We start from the raw sequence: 20,674 nt of genomic DNA on the forward strand, positions 1-20,674 counted from the left end.
CGAAAACAAATATTTTCTTTTTAAGTAATTTGTATAAAACCAACAAGATGTCCAGCTTCTCAATCGCTTGCTCATTACAGTTAATTTGGCCACGCCCACTCGCGCAAAAGATATTCACATGCAAATCTCCACATGGAACGCGAACGCGCTCGTTACCTCAATAACAAAACACCAAAACACCAAAACACTTCACTTCACTTTTCGTCGAGTTTGAACCCAGCAAGCAATAGCCGTCTTTTCAACGTCTGGGTTAAATATAGACCCGATATAGTCCGGCTATGTGTAACCCACTTTTAGCCCAAATAACATTTAATCTGGATAAATGTATTTTTTTCCAAAATAACTTGTGAGATGTATGATATTCCATCATGTAAGCAAAGTCTACCGTGATTACAAGTTGTTTGGCTTACTTTATTTTAGGCTACATGTTATAGGCTGTGCGTAGCCACGATTTAGCTCGTATTCAGACCCGGCTATGCGTAACCCACTTTTAGCCCAAATAACATTTAATCTGGATAAATGTATTTTTTTCCAAAATAACTTGTGAGATGTATGATATTCCATCATGTATGCAAAGTCTACCGTGATTACAAGTTGTTTGGTTTACTTTATTTTACATGTTATATGTGTAGGCTGTGCGTAGCCACGATTTAGCTCGTATTCAGACCCGGCTATGCGTAACCCAATTTTAGCCCAAATAACATTTAATCTGGATAAATGTATTTTTTTCCAAAATAACTTGTGAGATGTATGATATTCCATCATGTAAGCAAAGTCAGATGTGATTACAAGTTGTTTGGTTTGCTTTATTTTATATGTTCTATGTGTAGGCTGTGCGTAGCCACGATTTAGCTCGTATTCAGACCCGGCTATTGTAGCCCACTTTTAGTCAAAACTGATTAATTGTAGCCTAGTTTTTTTGCCAGGCAGTGCATGAAATGGTTGATATTCCATCATGTTCGCATTGGTAATGATATCTACAAGGTTCAATGTGACATTTTACGACATGGTCGATCTGTTGTCACGATTTAACTCCAAATTGGACGGGCTATGCGGTCTGCTTTAGCCCACCTGGCGAAATCAAAGCAATCTGGTCTACGTACGGCTTGGCTATAGCCCTGATTCAGACCAGCGAGCTAGTATAAGAATATTAGTCTTAAAAATGTTTTCGCTCACACAGCTTAATGTTTGCTGTCACACATAAACATAACATTCATACACAATCTACGATATGACTGTCATTTCAAATTAAATCAAATGCAATTGCATTTCTCAACCGCTAGATGGCACAATCGAAACACTACTGAGACATGACTACTGGGACTGGGACTACTGGCATTGCGCGACTAGATCACTTTAGCCAGATCTCGCGATAAACATTTCCTCCATTTTCAATTTTATTTTACACGAGGCTGCTGTCAGAGAGCAACGGGCGAGCAACACTCTGAAAACCTTCAAATTTCTACTTCGGTCTTGTAAGTATGCGTGTTATTTTTGTTATGTTCATTGTTTAAATTAGTTAGTTGTTATAATGTGTAGAAACCGTGACATTTTAACATTACCATTGCAGAGTACTATTTTTCTCCAACAAGTTAACGTTACTTGCACGTGTTATTGCAACTGTGTGCCCTTAATCTAAAATGTATCTAAATTCAAGGTGGTAAGCATGAAACTATGAAACTTATCATTACTATTTTTTATTACTATTAAAGATACCAATATATTTTTGTTTTTAGATTGGAGTAAGAAATAATAGTTTTTGATTTAATGCAAATTTTCAAAGTATACTTTACATAAAACTTAACAGCAACATAGTGCAACATGAAAAGAAATTATAAAAAAAAAAAAATTCCTTTCCAATTAATAAAAGGTAGTGGCAAACAGTAAAGTCTTTAAACTTTATTTAAAATAATTAAAATATGCAGCATACATTCAGTTTTCAGTGAATTTGTTTCAGATATATGGTGCATAAAAACCGCAATGCTGCTTCTCCATGTTTTGTTTTGACTTTTTTTTTTTTATTTTGACTTATAAATTTGATATAAAAGTAGCTGGCTACTGTCCCAGATGACCTGAGAGGTCTGCTCTGGATGGTTCATAATGCATCAGAAGATTAGAAATTTACTTTGGCCTTAAAATGTTAATTAATTTAATAACCAGCTGTAGTATTTTGATATGAGTTCTTTGACAGACATATAGCCAGTGTAAAAACCTCAGAACTGGAATGATGTAATCCACTTTATTCGATTTCAAGACACTGTTTATTGCAAATTATCCAGCAATCGGTCAACAAAGTACAGCAATTGAATATACAGAACACTTGTCAATGACTACCATTAAATGTCTTGTTACCAACATTCTTCAAAATATATATTTTTTTTGTGTGTGTTCAACAGAAGAAAGCCATACATGTTTGGAACCAAGTGAAAGTGAGTAAATGCTTACATGATTTTTTTTTTAGTGAACTACCCCTATAAGTATCTTTTTATGTTCATTAGAGTTAGGCCTATATGAGTAAGTGATAAAGAATGATTTATAGGGATAGTTCACTTTGAAATTAAATTTTGGCATGTTTTAGCTTACCTTAAGGGCATCCAAGATGTAGGTGTCTTTGTTTCTGAAGTAGTTTCAATTTTGATATTTTTAGGTCAAACTGTTCTTGTCTGTCTGTCAGTCATATAATGCAGGTCTATATGGTCACTACCTGAAAGAGCACGATTTGTTATGATTTCTCTTACATTGAGCGCGCTTTTTGACGTGCCTACATTTGTAATTAAAAAATTTTGGTCAGCAGGAAAAATTGTCTAACGAACAGTTCTGTTTAAAAATACGTACTGAAATCGAACCGAAAGCCTCGTACAGAATGGTTCAATACGTGTATCGTTACACCCCTAAAATATATGTGTGTGTATATATATATATATATATATATATATATATATATATATATATATATATATATATATATATATATATATATATATATATATATATATATATAATTAGTGCATCACCATTATGCAGGCAAAAATGTTTAATTATTGATATTAATTTATTAATAATATTGATATAAATTATATAGTCTCAATCTATATTCCGTTAACTCTATATTGGCCAGCTCTAGTGTGCATCCTAGCAAAAGTGAATGACTGTAATTAGTTAAAAATGATTGTCAACAATGCTTTTCTTGAGCAATAATTTTTTTCTTTTTCTCATTTGGCAGACGCAGTGATGACCAACTTTCCTTCGGCGACTGAATGGGAAATAAAAAATGCAATTTCTGGTCATTTTAAACAACCAGGAAGAGATGGGGGTGGTGGTTTTGGATATAAAGCTAATAATTCATTCTTAAAAATTTAGTATCTTAAGTTGTTTTACATATTTTCCAATATTTTATTTGTTAATTTTTATGTTTGAATGTTGTCTAAGTTGTTAATATAATTGTTCTAAATAAATCCTTTATATTCAATTAGTTTGGATGGATTTTCATTTATGAGAACCTGTTATATTTGAGTGAAAAGAATCCTTATGCCTCATTTTGTTGTCTATTACATGTATATGTAGTGTAATTGATGACTAGTCTATTCTTGGGCTATGGTTAGACGTCTATTAGATTTTCACTGACAGCCCAAAATCAGCCTTGTTTTAGCCTAGACCCATATTGCCTGTCTATTAGACGTATATATGTAGTCGTTTAATAGCTGTCTAATTGATGACTAGTCTATTCTTGGGTTATGGTTAGACGTCTATTAGACGTATAAATATAGTCATTCAATAGCTGTCTGATTGTCTATTCTTGGGCTATGGTTAGACGTCTATTAGACGTATACATGTAGTCATTCAATAGCTGTCTATTCTTGGGCTATGTTTAGACGTCTATTAGATTTTCACTGACAGCCCAAAATTAGCCTCGTTTTAGCCTAGACGTCTGGGCTGTGTTTAGACGGCTATTAGACGTCTATTAGCGCCTGAGCTTACATTGGATTTAGGCTACCTCAGAAGAAGAAGAACGCGATTTGAAGACAAGAAAGATTTAAGGTAAGAAATTCTTACATATTAGTTTGTTATTGTTGCATAAATGTCACATTGCAGTTGAACTGTTGCTAGATATATGGTGAATATTATAATATTTAGACCCGTGTTTACTGTTACTGTGTTTGTGGATATCTGGTGAAACGTAGATATGTATGGTAACCATAATGTTTTATATTTGAGCGCGATCGCGTTTGAATGTATCAGATTTTGCAGCGCGATCGCGTTTGAATGTATCACATTTTGCAGCGCGATCGCGTTTGAATGTATCAGATTTTGCAGCGCGATCGCGTTTGAATGTATCATTTCAAAATTTGAAAAGCAAAACACACCAAACGGCTTCATGTTTTTACTATTATCTCATTTCATATCATCATAACGAATGGAAACATTTGAAGTAACATGATACTCAATATATTTTTCTCTAGCTTGGTTGTTACTGAAATATTTTGGAAGATTTATACTGCTATCTATTGTTATTATTATTTTACCCAGCACTGCACATAGCCTATGCCTACAAGGCACAACAAACCTGGTGTTGTTCATTATATTATATATTGTTGGAAACATGTGTGTGTGTGTGTGTGTGTGTGTGTGTGTATTTTGTGAATTTTAAAAAGCAACTTTAACCAGAAAAATATTTATTTCCAAAATCGTGCAGGCCTTTCTCTTGATATCAGTATGTTCACTTTTTTTTCAGGGCCCAGATGCCACTGAGTCCTGCCGACTTCAACATTCACATGAGTCTCTGGAACATGAACATGGTAAAGTGAAAATCAAACACCTTGGAAATGAAAGGTATGTACAATGTTTTTAGGAATGGCACAAAGGTCTCTTTCTTTCAATAAGTGCTTTTTTGCCATTTGTTGTGTCTATTTGGATTATGTTGTGTAAATAAATCCAAACAATCTAAAAGCCATTCTTTTTTAAATCTCCTCATTTACAGTATTGTGCAAGGTTGCTCAGAATGACAGGGGCCTGATAGCTCCTAATAGGGCCGTTAGGGGAGTGTCTTTGTCTTTCTCAGGTGAGAAAAGCTTACATATTAATGAGCTCCCGCATAGAGCTGTCTCACACAAAACACGTCGTAAAATTTTTAAATCAATATATTGTCTTCTCTGAATGAGCAGTCAGGGTGATTTTCACATAGTTTTAGAGCAAATATTCTAGGCTATGCCATACAATTTTCAAAAGTCTTGTGAAAAAATAATCAGTATGGGTTTCATGACCTTATTTCAGTGAGAATTTTTTTTTTGTATTTTCACAAACCACGCATAAATGTCATTATCTCAAAACTACAAACTTTTACATACATGCTGTTGATATATTATTGTAGCAGAGTTTGTGCTGAATACAGTGTAATTAGACTTTAGCCATGAAAATGTCACAAGTAACAGAAATAACCAGGAATGTCAGAGCATGTCAGAACACCTCCAGGGCCCAGAAAACAGCTCAGACCTCAGAGGGTTAAACAATTCCCCATCGTAAGTACACATTGATGGCCTAAGACACGAAACGAGCGATATAAATACTGTTCGTTTTCTCACACAAACCGCTCGTTTCGTGTCTTAGGCCATCAATGTGTACTTACGATGGGGAATTGTTTAATTTGGACGATGGGGAATTGTTTTAATTTGGACTCTGTGCATGCTCTTTGAGACCGTGACCATAGACCTGCATTATATGACTGACAGACAAAAACGGTTTGACCTAAAAATATCAAAATTGAAACTACTGTGGAAAAAAAGACACCTACATCTTGGATGCCCTTGAGGTAAGCTAAACCATACCAAAATTTAATTTCAAAGTGAACTATCCCTTTAAACTTCGAACGGCGCGAGCGATGAAATAGTCTCTTTTAAACGGACTAAATGTCTCATCAAAGTTCATTCACCACAACGCTTCGCGGTGCATTGAAAAATGCACCGTCTTTGTTGAATGCCACTGCCGCGAGACTTCCAGAAACTCGTGAACTTGAAACTGCTGCCACCAGTCTGTAACCCTTATTTCTGCTTTGTGTACTCCAGTCTCTTCAGCGTGGATGACATAAATAAAACCCGGGTTACAAGGGTGGTGATTCACATTTCTTTTTTTAATCAGAAGTATCGGCATAACATGAACAGACGCCTAACTCACTTTTCTACAACTCTCGTCTCTCACACAGGGCTCCAGACTGCGACCAAATGGTCGCATTTTGCGACCAAAATTTGAGAGTGTGCGACTAAATTTTACATCCAGTCGCACATGTGCGACCAGTAAATTTCATCACGTTCATAGTGGGCGACAACCGACGTCGCGTCTGCGATGCTTTGTTTACAACATCACGACAAGAAGACTAGCATGTTTAATTTTTTAACGGTCCTCCATGAAGGGTTCCGAGTGAATGAGTGTGTGTGTGCGCGCGAGTGAATGAGTGTGTGTGTGTGTGTGCGCCCGCGTGCGAGTGAGTGAGTGAGTGAGTGAGCGAGCGAGAGAGAGAGTGAGAGAGTGTGTGCGCGAGTGAGTGAGTGAGTGTGTGCGTGCGTGCGTGCGTTAGTCTATGTGCCTGTATGTGAGTGAGTGCGTGTGTACATGTGCGAGTGAATATGTGTGTGAGACGGCTCGAGATGACTGGTTGTAAAGCAATGTGTAGTCTGACAATGTTTCTTGTCCAGGACATGACAAGATTTTTAGGAGTCGAAATCGTGTAATCTGATACATTGAATATAGTAACAGACAAAAAAATTGCGTATTCTGAACCAGGCATAACTATAACTATGGTATACTGTGGTTATGAAAGTAGCCTACACATCTTTTTACAGCACTTCAAAACTATATCCTATTAAAATGTTTTTTTTTTTTAATGTGTCGACCAAAACATTTTTGTTCATCCTTTAAAGATTGTCTCTATTTATAAAACTGAAAGTTTCAAGAAGTAGGAAAACTCACACTTATTTTTTTTTAAAAAGAAGACTAAATTACCATTGTAAACATAGCTGCAGAGGATGCTTATTGGCTATTTTCACTCCCTAATATCTATTTTGTCACTCATTTTGCTTTTGAAATAATATTAAGACATTATGAAGGATAATAATTAAATTTAACTTTATCTCTACACCTCAAATTTATCTCAGTGCTTTGTAATCCCACAGTGCTACCAAATACTTTCTGTAGAACTTAAGAGCCGCGGCCCTCAGATGTTAGTCTGGAGCCCTGTGATCTTAAAATAAAACTACACCATAATTTCTGTTCGCTTAATCTATTTATTATCAAAGCATTTGTCTGTAATAGTTATTTAGGGGGAAAATGTGAAGGTGTGCCCCTAAATTTTCTGCTTGCGCTCCTAAAATTTTAAGTCAGGGGCTACAGCGCTCCTAATAAAAAAAGTTAGTCTGGAGCCCTGCTCACAGTGTGCTCGCTACTGCGTTCTCTTCTTTTCCCGAGCACTTCTCTTTCGGACACGCCCCATTAAAGGGACTGAGACACACAATAACTTTCTAACTAACACATATATATAACTCTGCATAAGACGCATGAAAATGCATGAAAACATTCTAAATAGCATATTAGTGGCTTCACATCCACTTCACAATTTCTTAATTCTTCCTCCTCTTTTTAACACAACATGAATTAAACTAAACCCAATATAATGAATTAAACAATGAATTTCACTAAACCCAATATAATGAATTAAACAATGAATTTCAAGGTTACAACAGTATTCTAGGTTATTACGTGAGGACGTTTTTTTGTCCAATAATTAGAATGTCGATTTAGATGATTTAACGAGTTTAAAAAAATCTTCCTCTCCTATAGCAATGAATGAATAAAATTTTTCCTTAGGGAGACTACAATGCACTGCCTGATGCGATACTGTAATAGACGATTGCATAGTTATAATTTTCTCCCTGATATTATGCTAGGTCTCACTGTACGCCATCTCACTGCAGATCTAAAATTGAAAACCCTTTCTGTGACAATGCCTCACTTTATAAATTGTCCTGTGAAATGTGTCTATTAATAACATTTTTGGAATTGTTTATCAGTGACATTAATGTTTAAAACATGTCAGAATTGTTTATGTATGTATAATCAACAAAAACAAAGCACTCAACAGTAAAGCCATAAAAACATGTAGCAGTCACATAGCTGTTTATTTAATAATGTTTGTTTCTTGTGCCATCATGATATTCTCCATCATTTCCTGAATTCTCTGAAAACAGGAACCTAGCTAGAATAATGTTCCACATTGTACCACCAGGGGTGTATTCCAGAAAACTGGGTTAATTTACCATCAGATTAACCCTGAACTCTGGGTTGATTAACCCAAAACCTGCTTACTCGGGGTATGCCGGTTCCAAAACACCTGTGTCAAGTTAGTTTAATCAAACTAGTACTAATAACCTTGAGTTAATGCGTGCGCACGGTGAACATATAAAGGCATTTTCAATGGAACCCCGAATTCAGGAGTCACCATGGAAACTAAGGGTGAAAAGTTATGTGCCGCGTACTTCTCCGAAGCGGAGTTAGAAGTTTTAATGTTGGCTTATGAGGAGTTCAAGCCCATTATAATGAAAAAAAGCAATACAGCTGCATATGCGAGGGAAAGACAATTGGCTTGGTAAAAAATAACTGACAGAGTAAATGGGTAAGTTTTTTATTTTTATTTTTTTTTATTACATTTTAAATATGCTTGCCTTTTCTTTTGTTAATTTGCAAAGTTGAACAATGGTCTTTTTGAGCATGTGGCATGACTCAACAAGCATTTACTTTTCTCTACATCAGTTTCTTAAGAATACAGTGCAATGTATATTGACAAGAAATATTTAGGCCTCTTGTTTTATAAGGTGTAATCCTTCTGGAGCCAAAATAACTCTTTCCCAAGTCAAAATGAAACACAAAAACATTCTCCAAAAAGGTAATATTTTATTTTAACTGTTGTAAGATCAATGTCTTAAGTTACGTTTACAGTATTCTTCCTATATAGCTAATAGAAAGAAGGCTGAGGCCGGTCTAACTGGCGGGGGTCCACCTCCACCTCCTCTCACCCCATCTGAGGAGTTAGCTCTTTCACTTAATAAAGGTCGCCCTGTGGTCGATGGTATTCCAGAGGGCACTTCGTCAGACTTTGCTACCTCCCACAACAACTCAAGTGACTTGGTACAATGTAGGTATACCATATTAGTAGGCTACTTATGATTATTTAGTCATACGTTTGGACAAATGATCATTAACTCTTGTCATTAGGAAGAAGGCTAAATGCTTCCCAAATGCAGTCATTGTTTCACTTGTGCATTATGCATACATATTCTATTTTACAGCATATGCTGTATACAGTAATCTTGTTTTTTTATTCTTGCATGTTCCTAATGCCTTTTATTCAGTGTCTGTCATACTTTAGTAATTTACACATGGAGTATCTTTTTTTCTTGCAGTTGCTAATGGACGCATTGAATTATTGGATCCTCCTGAAACCACACAGTCTGTCACAATTGTTAGTGATGCATTTTAAGAACCAGTTGCTTTTAGATCATTCACTTTGTCTGCCAGGCAAAGTAACCTTGCATATTTCCACTCTAGGATGATGATGATGAAGAGACCACATCTGCTGTGACGGAATTAGAAAGAGCTGGGAGACCCACAGAGGTATGATGCATATACTGGACAACGCATAGCTTAATAGATGGAGTGAAAAATGTGTCATTTGTCCTGTGACAGAATCTAGCTGGGGATGTGCATGCAGATGAGGGTCCATCTACCTCTACACATAATCTTAGCAGTGTAAGAACTTGTCCCTGGTTGTCCTTATTTACATAATGTTACTATGTGGCAGATTTTCTTCTTTAACCATCTTATTTACTTTGCCTTCCTAGTTGTCTGCAAAGGAGCTGTATAAGGTCCATCTATTTAGGCAAATAAAAAAAAACTGACATGGACATGGACCTTATACAGGACCTAGAGGAGAAAAGGCTGGCCATTAAAAAGGCCAAACTTGAAATAGAACTACTGGAGCATCGCCTTAAGGTGAGAATAATATGTGAACATGAATCTGTTATTTTTTTTTCTTTTTTTTTTTTTTTGTGTGTGTTAAGCAATAAATACAAATCTGTCATGTCTCTTTTATTTCAGGATATGAAGAAATAGAACACATTAAAAAGTGATTTTGACAAATCATGTCTCTAAGCATTCTGCCATCTCTGTGGTCTGCTAGATTCAATAGGTGTTGTTCTAGGCCAGGGGTTCCCAAACTTTTTAGCCCGCGACCCCCATGATAAATGCACTGCTGCCCCGCGACCCCGCACCTCCCCCACCCCAGGGTCCGAAATTAACTTTTTGGCACACCTGCCACAGGGACTGATAGATGAAAAAATCCACCAGCCAAGCATATTTTTTACGGCCAAAATAATAAACAGCCTTTTTTTTTTGTCACATATGCATTCATTTCAGTACTTTTAATTGAGATAATAAGGTAGGCCTATTATGTTGAATACAAACATAAAAAAAATGTCCATAAAAAAATCTATATATATATATTGATCAAAATGTGAGAAATATATTAAATATTACTATCATTGGGGTGCAATAGGCTAAATTTTTTTTGTCAGTTTTGTTACCTAACTCATGTGGAAGGGAAGGCAGAACGTAACCTCTGTTCCCTGAGAGATAAGGGAACGAGTATTGCGTTGCAAACGCTATGGGAAAACTCATTTTCTCGAGAAAAGAACGGCCATGGTGTGTAAAGCAGAAGCAGCCTGGCCAGCGGCGGAGTATGCTCGATCCGCGAGTGCTGAAGACGTTCTGCACGGCTTAGGCCGGTGACACACTGGATCCGTGTCAGCTGCGTGGCGGCTGCGTCGCGTTTTCCATGTCTTTGCACACCAGAAGCGTGTCTGACGCGGCGCTGCTGCTGCTAGGTGACATATTGGTGATATATTTGACACATGGGGAGAGAGTTGTGGAAGGCCTATACTTCATGTTAAACATAAATATATAGCAGCAAAGACAACGTCGGCAGTGTTGACGGCAATATAGACTATAGAATATTTCGTTCTGTATTGACAGGTGCAGTATTTGAAAATCGATAATATTTTTTTAAATTGCATTTATATTTGCATTTATGTCAAACCCTAGACACTTTCAAACATAAAAATGACATTTATTAATATGTATTCGTGTCAAAATGTCATATAAACATCTCTTCCTATTTAATTTTGCCTGGAAACGCTTCCAAGACGCTTGCATGTTGCGTGAAAAATAAGCGTCGGTTCTATTTCTAGCATGCATGCGTTTTCCGCGCGGCTCTGAGACGCGCGTGTCACGCACGCAGTGTGCAAGCTCTAACCTGTTAACATGGGAGCCGAAATAAAAACGGACATGTCACGCAGCTGAGACGCTTACGCCACGCATCCAGTGTGTCACCGGCCTTAGATGAGTGCGCAGCCTTTGCTCTCCAACTGCCAGCAAGATAAAATGGGCGGCGACCGCTTCTTCCAGTGGCGGGAGCTTTTTCCTCAGCGCCGTCAACAGATAGAGCGTTAACTATACGAACACACCGCCGCCGACTTGAGCTGCAAAGAAGCTCTGGCCGTCCTGTCAAGGACGCTTGTCAAAAAGTATGGGGAAGCTTGACGCCTGGCCGCTCTGAATAGTGAGTGCGCGAGCGCGGCCGGGGCGTTCTCTCTCTCTCTCTCTCTCTCTGCTTGTTCTTAGAGGCAGAAAAGCGCGTGCGCGCTACAAATGTCATATTTTGGTATGAACATTCACCCGCCAGTGTGGCGGATAGCCTTTTGAGATTTACTCGCCAAACAGAAAATCTACCCGGTGTGGTACGTGCGAAAGGGTTAAATTAATTGCAACAAAAATATATAGGGCCTATATATTTTTTCCACTTTTTTTTATAGAAATCTTGCGACCCCTGCGCCGGGCGACCCCCACTTTGGGAACCACTGTTCTAGGTCATCTTCATCAGGACAGGGGGGATGCCTCTCTCCTTTTATTGTGGCAATGTTGTGAAGTACCACACAAGCAACTGTGATGTCACATGCCCAATTTGGAGTGACCCTGAGGCCACGCAGACACTGAAACCTCGCCTTCAGAGTGCCTATTGTCATCTCCACCTTGGCCCGTGATCTGCTGTGAGACAGGTTGAAGCGTGTCTGTGGTCCGGGCTCAGGATCAGGGTAGGGTGTCATCATATAGGGGAGGCAAGGGTTTCCTCTGTCCCCCAGCAAGTAACCATAGAAGTGTCCTGTAATGTTTGAGGTGTTTTGTAAATGTAATAAAGACTACAAGCATTTGTCTAACAAAACGTACCCTGTTGAAATTTGTTGCACAGAGATGACTCTCTAAATATTCTGGCATCATGTACAGATCCAGGCCATTTTGCCTCAACATTAGTGATGAGGTGGGTTGCATCACATATTACCTTTGGAGAACAATAAGTTTATTATTTGTAACACCAATATTAAGGAGCCAAAATATAGCTATTACCTGCACATTGATGCTATGCACAGACTTCCTATTAACATAGTCTCCCTCATTGATAGATGGAGCTTTAATAGGAATGTGGGTGCCATCAATGCACCCAATCATGTTTGGGAACCCTGAAATTAAGATTAACTACAAGTTTAAGAAGTCTGTGTAGCCTTTACGTGTGTGTTTGCAGTCAAAATAAACCTATTAAGAAATATCATTTAATTGAAGTAGATTACAGAATTTCTGAGAGCAAACCTGCCACCCTGTGGAATTCTTCTTTAATAAAGCGCACAGGTTTATGGCCAGGGAACTGTACAAAAGTGTGTAGAAACCGTTTCAGTGCCATGCATACTGTACGAACGGCTCTACACACTGGTGCCTTTCCCACATGCTCTGCATCACCCACATTGTAGAGAAAACTCCCCGTAGCAAAAAAGCGCAGAGCAATACAAAAGAATGTTTGTCACGTTTGAGATGTGTGGTTTTAGTAGGTTTGTTAAATAAATTAACGACTCCCTAGAAAAATGATAGCGCTCCTGCAAATATTCGTTAGGATAAGAAAAGACATCGATACGTGGTCTTATCACCCTCTCACGGCGAAAAAAAACCCTGTATAATCTGTGCCTCTACGTCCACAGGATCCTCATCAAAAGGGCACGCCATGCTCAGAAACCTCTCTGAAACAAACTAACCCTGCAACTAGGGATGCAACGATTAACCGATTTCACTATTAACCGCGCTTTAATTCGTCACGGTTAATTAATCGTAAAGGCTCCACAACACCGAGTTTGTGTTTCACGGAACGGAAATGTTGCATCTTGCGCAAAATGAAAACATTATAAGAGCTTATGAGACACGGAGCACGGAACTAGTTCATATTTTGGGCGAACGTGAACTGAACGTAGCCTACTGTATTACTGCCTGATGAACGTTACTGTGAACTCGTCCATTCTGGTCTGTGAACGCCGCGCTCTCAGTTTAACTTCCTTCAATAGAGTGCCAGATTTCTAAAGAGCCTTCCAGGCGAAAACACCGCTAAAACACACCATAAACCGGCCTTAATATGTAGCGGGAAAAAACACCCAATCTGGCAACACCAGCCACCAGTGTCTACTGATTCTCTTGTTCGATCTCGTTCATCAAAATGAACATATTTTTTTTCGAGTCATTTCGTTCATTTAAGGGGCTTTAAATGTTATACTATTAACTGCAAAATTCCCAGAACATATCCACCTCTGCAATCTTTATCATATTCTGAATTAAGAAATCATTATAATGCAGTCAAAAATCGTTTACAGGAAACTTTACCTTCAGAGTCTTTCGTTCATTTGTCACGTGACAGGCGCAATGAATGGATCGTTCATGAACGACTCATCACTTACGTTAAATCAAAACAAAAAGCAGCAAGGAGTCGTCGTATTTAAACCAGTTTTATGACAAGGTCGGTGAGGATGGGAAACAAACATGTGACGCATAGCTTCAGTGTTAAAACTGATAAAATAATTGTCTGTGGTTCAATATGGGCTGTGGCAATCATTTTGAAAAATGAAAAAAAAAAAAAAAAGCATGGAAAAAAAAGAACTATGAACTAGTTCAAAAGGCTATTTTTATTTTTATTGTTATTTATTTTCAGTGTTAAAGTAAGTCAAAAATCTTTTTTTTTTTTCACTTTTCTTTAATTCCAAAGAGAGAAATGGACTTGTTTGTTTGTATTATTATTTTGTGGTGTATTATTTGGTTGCTGAGCAGCAATAAATAACACTTTAAAATATAAGGAGTTTTCATGTGATTTTATAAACTAATAGTGTTGTGAAATTAATGAATGCAAAATAATCGTGATAACCGTGAAACCGTGATTATTCCTCAGACTATAATCGTACCAACAAAATCTATAATCGTTGCATCCCTACCTGCAACATAACCTGCTACGGAGCAGGTTATCCTCAGAGAGTCAGTTACTATGGTTACTTACATAACCCGAAAGTTACCTCCGTTTTTGGAACCGAAAGCAGAGGTTATCCGCTTACTTACTCCTAAACTTACCCGGGTAAGTCACATAACCTGCTTTCTGGAATACACCCCTGGACTAAATCCCATTGTATATGGTTTACAAACCAAATAAATAAGACAGAAGATTACAAAACTGTGAATCCACCAGCAATACATTTTCTTACCTTATGAAACTATTTTGCATTAATAATATTTATGAATATATATTTTAAATATATCACTATATTAAATATCTATCACTTTGATTTTCATTATTTTGTTCGTTACATGCATTTTGTTGCTTAATGAGAGTTTTTTTTTTTTTTTTACATAACCATCACCACATGGAATTCTGGAGATAAGTGTCTGAAGAAAAAAAATCCACTAAAGTAAAAGTTGCTTGAATTCACAATTGGCATGTTGTAGCGTATGCATGTCTATTTGAAACGTTCACAAGGTCAATGGTCAGACAACCATTCTTACAGTTCCATAAAAACCATGCATTATGTTGCATTTCCTTTTTAAAGATACTTAACATTGGCTGCTTTATTTACCTTTAAATGCAGAATAAATTACATGACTAAATGACAACAATACCAAGCTGTAGCCTACCTTATTAATGTGTATTAGGTATGATGTATCTATTGCTTAATTTAAAGAAAAAACTGCTATTTATCCTCCTGACACCCAGAATTTATTTTGCTTTTTGAAAATATATATTTAATTCATGTTATGATATGTCCAATGTAGTGGACACCAGGACTCAGTTCTTAAAAGAAAAAATCAATTACAATAAATTATATGTATAGGGGGGATGTTTTGAAACATTTTTATTCATAAAAATAAATCATGAGAACATGAACTTCATTCACTGCATTTCCCAGCCAACATTTGTATGTGGGTTTGAAATGGGCTGAAAAATGGGCTATGGGATTGTCCGCGGGTTCCATAATGGCCCCATGTTAATTGCCCAGATGGATTTCATGTAGGATTGCACTTGGTAGTGGGTGGGACCCAAGTGGGCAACATGCACAAGACCCATCTCGGTCCCAGCTTTTTTTTTTTTTTTTTACCTTTATTTAACCAGGAACAGTCCCATTGAGTTACAGTAACTCTTCTCCCAGGGAGTCCTGGCCAAGATAGGCAGCCAAAAAGTTGCAAAGAAAAAATATTAAAAAAGACAGGACAAAAAATTACATACTACACAACAAATCTCTATACATAGACTATACATATACAAATAAGACATTGTTTAATTTAAGTAAATACAAACATATAATTTAAAGGGTAGCCTACCTAGTTAAAAACAATTACACCGTTCAGTCAGAGTTGACTTTAAAAGGTTTTTAAAAATATTAATAGTTGTAAGTGATTCTAAATTTAAGGTGTTTTGGAGTTCATTCCAGACATTTGGGGCATATGATGAAAGCTTTTTTTACCAAATTCTGTTTTTGTTGATGGAATAATTAATAATATATATTTTTTGACGACCTTGTTCTGTAAACACTGTTTTGGTAAGTAAGTAAATTTGAAATGTAAATGGGTAATTTACCCATTAGTGCTTTGGCAATAAAAATCAATAAATGGAATTTTCTTCTGAGAGAGAGGGAGGGCCATTGTACAGTTTCATACAGAGTGCAGTGGTGAGTCCTAGCTGTTGCATCTGTAATGAAACGAGTGATATAATACATCAAAATTTTTTTTAATAAAAATGAGGTAGAGTGCATGTAAATTAAATCATCGTAATCCAAAACTGTTAAGGATTAACTTTTTTTTTGTTGTTGTTAAAGGCTCTCAATATGGACCCCAAAAAACTATTTATCATCAATCCAAATACCTAGGTATTTGTAAGAAGTCACTCTCTCTATTGGAGTACCACTTTGTGTTAAAATAGTTAAATCCATAGGAGAATGTGAACGTGTAAAGACCATTAATTTAGTTTTTTTTAGCATTTAATACCAACTTTAATCCTACCAGAGATTTTTGTACCTGACTAAAAGCAGACTGTAAATGACAAATTGTTTCCTTCAATGATGTAGCATAGGTGTACAAAATAGTGTCATCTGCGTAAAAATGAGCCTTTGTTTGATTCACATCTACACCTAAATTATTTATATAAACAGAAAATAAAATAGGATCCAAAACTGATCCTTGGGGGACACCCATTTTTACTTCTAGCAATGATGAGGTATAGTTATCTAATGTCACAGACTGTGTTCTACCACTCAGGTAATCAGAAAACCAGTTTAGCACAGTGCTACTAAAACCTATGTTTTGCAATCTTTGCAGAAGCAGATTATGGTCAACGGTGTCAAATGCTTTAGATAAGTCAATGAATAGAGCAGCACAAGAATTTTGCCATCTAAAGCATTAACAATATCATTTGTAACAGAGGTTACAGCTGTAATTGTACTGTGTCCTTTCCGGAAACCAGATTGAGTGGAACTTAAAATACAGTTATCAGCTAAAAAAAATTTTAGTTGCTCATTTATAAGAGACTCAAATACTTTAGACAAGACAGATAATCTGGAAATTGGCCGATAATTATATAAGGCCGACGGGTCTCCACTTTTTAATAGTGGGAGGACAAATGCAGATTTCCATGATTTGGGGATAGAACCACTGTATAAACTAAGATTAAAAATGGAAGAGATGGGTTTAGCAATCAAATTTGCAGCAGTTTTGAGAAAAAATGGCTCAATCTGGTCTGGTCCAGCAGACTTTTACAGTCCAGGCCTAACAGAGCCTTTTGCACTTCAGAGACAGATATTGAAGTAAAGTTAAAATTATTCAAATTTACATTAGACAAGTTTGTGATAGAAGTTACACTATCTGTGGGGTTGGTTGGGAGTGTTGCCTGAGTATCTATTCCTGCATTAATAAAATGCTTGTTGAATGTATCTACTATATTTTGTTTACCCATTACTTCACCCTGACTTGCTATCATAACCTCTGGGATAGTTGGAGGGGGTACGTCTCCCGAAGAAGATTTATAGGAGAACTCCGGTCAATTTTAACATTGAGCTAATTTTTTTGTAAATTTGGAGTGCTGTCAATACAGAGAACAACGACAAAAATCGGTGTTGCCTACACCGTGTTATCCTCTTTTTAAGATTTGCACCCTGTTGACTTCAATGGGGCAAGTTTTAAACCTGCTTTTAGCCTCTTAACATCCTTGATATGTCATTACAAGTGCCCAGCTAATGTGAGTGATTCCTTCAGAGTGATCACGGGTGAATCTGACTGCAGTAGACGTGAAAGATATTAATAAAAATGATGTTATTTCAGCCAGCGCAAATACCTGTATTTACATCCTGTTTTCGGTCGAAGTCCATAGTAATCGATTGTCGAGTTCACACGCATAGGTTTAGTTACCTATGATCACGCGCGTGAACTCGGCAATTGATTACTATGGACTTCGACCGAAAACAGGAAGAAAATACAGGTATGTGCGCTGGCTGAAATAACATCATTTTTATTCATATCTTTCACATCTACTGCAGTCAGATTCACCCGCGATCACTCTGAAGGAATCACTCACATTAGGTGTGCACTTGTACACATCAAGGATGTTAAGAGGCTAAAAGCTGTTTAAAACTTGCTCCATTGAAGTCAACAAGGTGCAAATTTTAAAAAGAGGATAACACGGTGTAGGCAACACCGATTTTTGTCGTTGTTCTCTGTACTGACAGCACTCCAAATTTACAAAAAATGAGCTCAATGTTAAAATTGACCGGAGTTCTCCTTTAATGAGCTGGTTAACAAACTATCTAAAATTGTGGGTTTGTTCTTTAAAGTGAGACATGTGCTCCCATTAGACGTGCTCTTGTCCCTGTATAGGACTCTGTTTGAGCCTCATTTGAGTTATTGTAATATTATTTGGAATAATACTTACCCTACTTACTTACATACTGAGAAACTCTTGATATTACAAAAGAAAGCCATAAGAGCTATTTTAAGGTCCACACGTAACTCTCATACAAATGCTCTCTTCCATAGACATGGCCTACTAAAGCTTCCTGAATGTAACTTTTATCACAATGCATGTACAATGTACAATGTTGTCAACAGGTTAAACATTAGATTGTGTGAGCTTATTCCATTATACACACCTTCTCACACACACCACACTAGACATACAGTAAGCTGCTCCTAAAAGGTAAATGTAGGAACCTAACAAATGCTAGGTTTAGTGTATGTTACAGTAGTCCACAATTATGGAATGAGCTGGATACTAATTTAAAACAATCTGCCTCATTATCTATATTTAAAGGTCCCGTTCTTCGTGATCCCATGTTTCAAACTTTAGTTAGTGTGTAATGTTGCTGTTAGAGCATAAATAATATCTGTAAAATTATAAAGCTCAAAGTTCAATGCCAAGCGAGATATTTTATTTAACAGAAGACGCCTACAGCGAACGGCCCGTTTGGACTACATCCCTCTACTTCCTTCTTTAATGACGTCACTAGAACCGTTTTTTCCGAAATTAGAACCGAAACCGAAATTCGTTTATGTACTTGCGCACTTCTTATAACTTACTGTGTTTACTCAGCTCTTACGGTGATTTTCTGAAGTAAAACTGACGCTTCATCTTTTGTGTGATGTACAATAAACTTTATTAAACTCATCAGTATATGTTTGATCATCATTCAAACAGCAGACTTGTAGGCTATTAATAAATAATGGATACATACAAGCAGATGACAAATACGTTATAATAACCGTAATTAAACTACTAAACTATACCTGTTTCATCTCTATACAGCACTCTGACTCTGGAGGCATTATTGTCCGACTCGAAATGAACACGTTACTGAGAGTTTCTGATATTATCATCATTCCGTGAGATGAAATTGTCCTGAGAGACTGAGCGCGAGCTCATGAAGCTCCGCCCCCTGGGTCGTCCAGCAGCAGCTTATTTGCATTTAAAGGGCACACACTAAAACAGCGCGTTTTTCTGAGCTCCAAAAAATGACAATTTAAACATGCTGTAAAAATTATCTGTTGGGTATTTTGAGCTGAAACTTCACATACACACTCTGGGGACATCAGAGACTTATTTTACATCTTGTGAAAAGGGGCATAATACGGGACCTTAAAAAGAAACTAAAGCAACAACTACTGCAGAGATATAAACCCGAGGGATTTGCGGCTGAGGGTTAAACCCCTTTCTCTTGGTACAAGGATCAATTCAAATTGAGGTACTAAGGTACAGTGACTGTCAATTTTTGTCTGTTTGAGGTAACTGTGTTCTAAATACCCACAATTTAAAGAATGGTTGTCCTGGCATCTAAAGTTGGACCGCTCACATAATACTTGCCAGGTGGGTGGGGTGGTGCTGGTGGTGGGATGGACCCCTATTCATAAGCTGTTGCTTTTTGGGAGTCCATTTTTTACAATAGAACACAATTGTTTTTCCTGATCAGTTGTTGGGCAGGTTACTTTGAACTGTGGTGTGTACTATAGTAGTAGCTGCAGATTTGAAATGTAATGTGTTTTGTATTATTTGTAACTGAGTAACTACTTTCAATTGCTTAACACCTTTGGCAAGATACGGACTGAAATGGTAGTGATGCCACTGTGCCGGGGTGCAGTCAAAGATTTACTTTTCCCCATTCTCTCGTGTTTTGTTTTGACATTGCCTATAAGCTCCTGCAGATCTTGTACACCAGTATCCAGCTTGAGTTGGCATGCTGCATCTTATTTGTTTGTAACTCGAGTTACTTGAATTGTGATGACTGATATATTACCATATTTTGTGTGGGTAAATGTGTTGTAGTCCTTGGCTGCTGAAAAAGTAGTATATTTTGTAACTTGTTACTTTTGTAATATGCCCAACACTGTTTCTGATGTAGCAACAAATGCAATGTGTGAAATTGTGTAAATAAACTAAACTAAACTAAAACTAAACTAAACTAAACTAACTTCTTATGAGCCCAATTTTGTTGCTCTTTCAAGATCAAGCAAATGCAAATTTAGTCATTAGCAAAAGACTGGCATAGGTTGTGAATACTTGCATATATTTTGTTGAAATGTAACAATGTATCAAAGTTAAACAGTTATAATCAAAAGAAGTTTAAGAGCTCTGCATTACAGTTACAGTGCTGTACAGATATGTTGATCATTGACATGTGTTGATTATTTACACTTGCTTTGAATTTTTCAGAAATAAGGAACTTATTAACTTATTAGAAAAAAA

This window comes from Scardinius erythrophthalmus (genome assembly GCF_964197995.2).
Source record: "Scardinius erythrophthalmus genome assembly, chromosome: 17".
Taxonomy (NCBI): Eukaryota; Metazoa; Chordata; class Actinopteri; order Cypriniformes; family Leuciscidae; genus Scardinius; species Scardinius erythrophthalmus.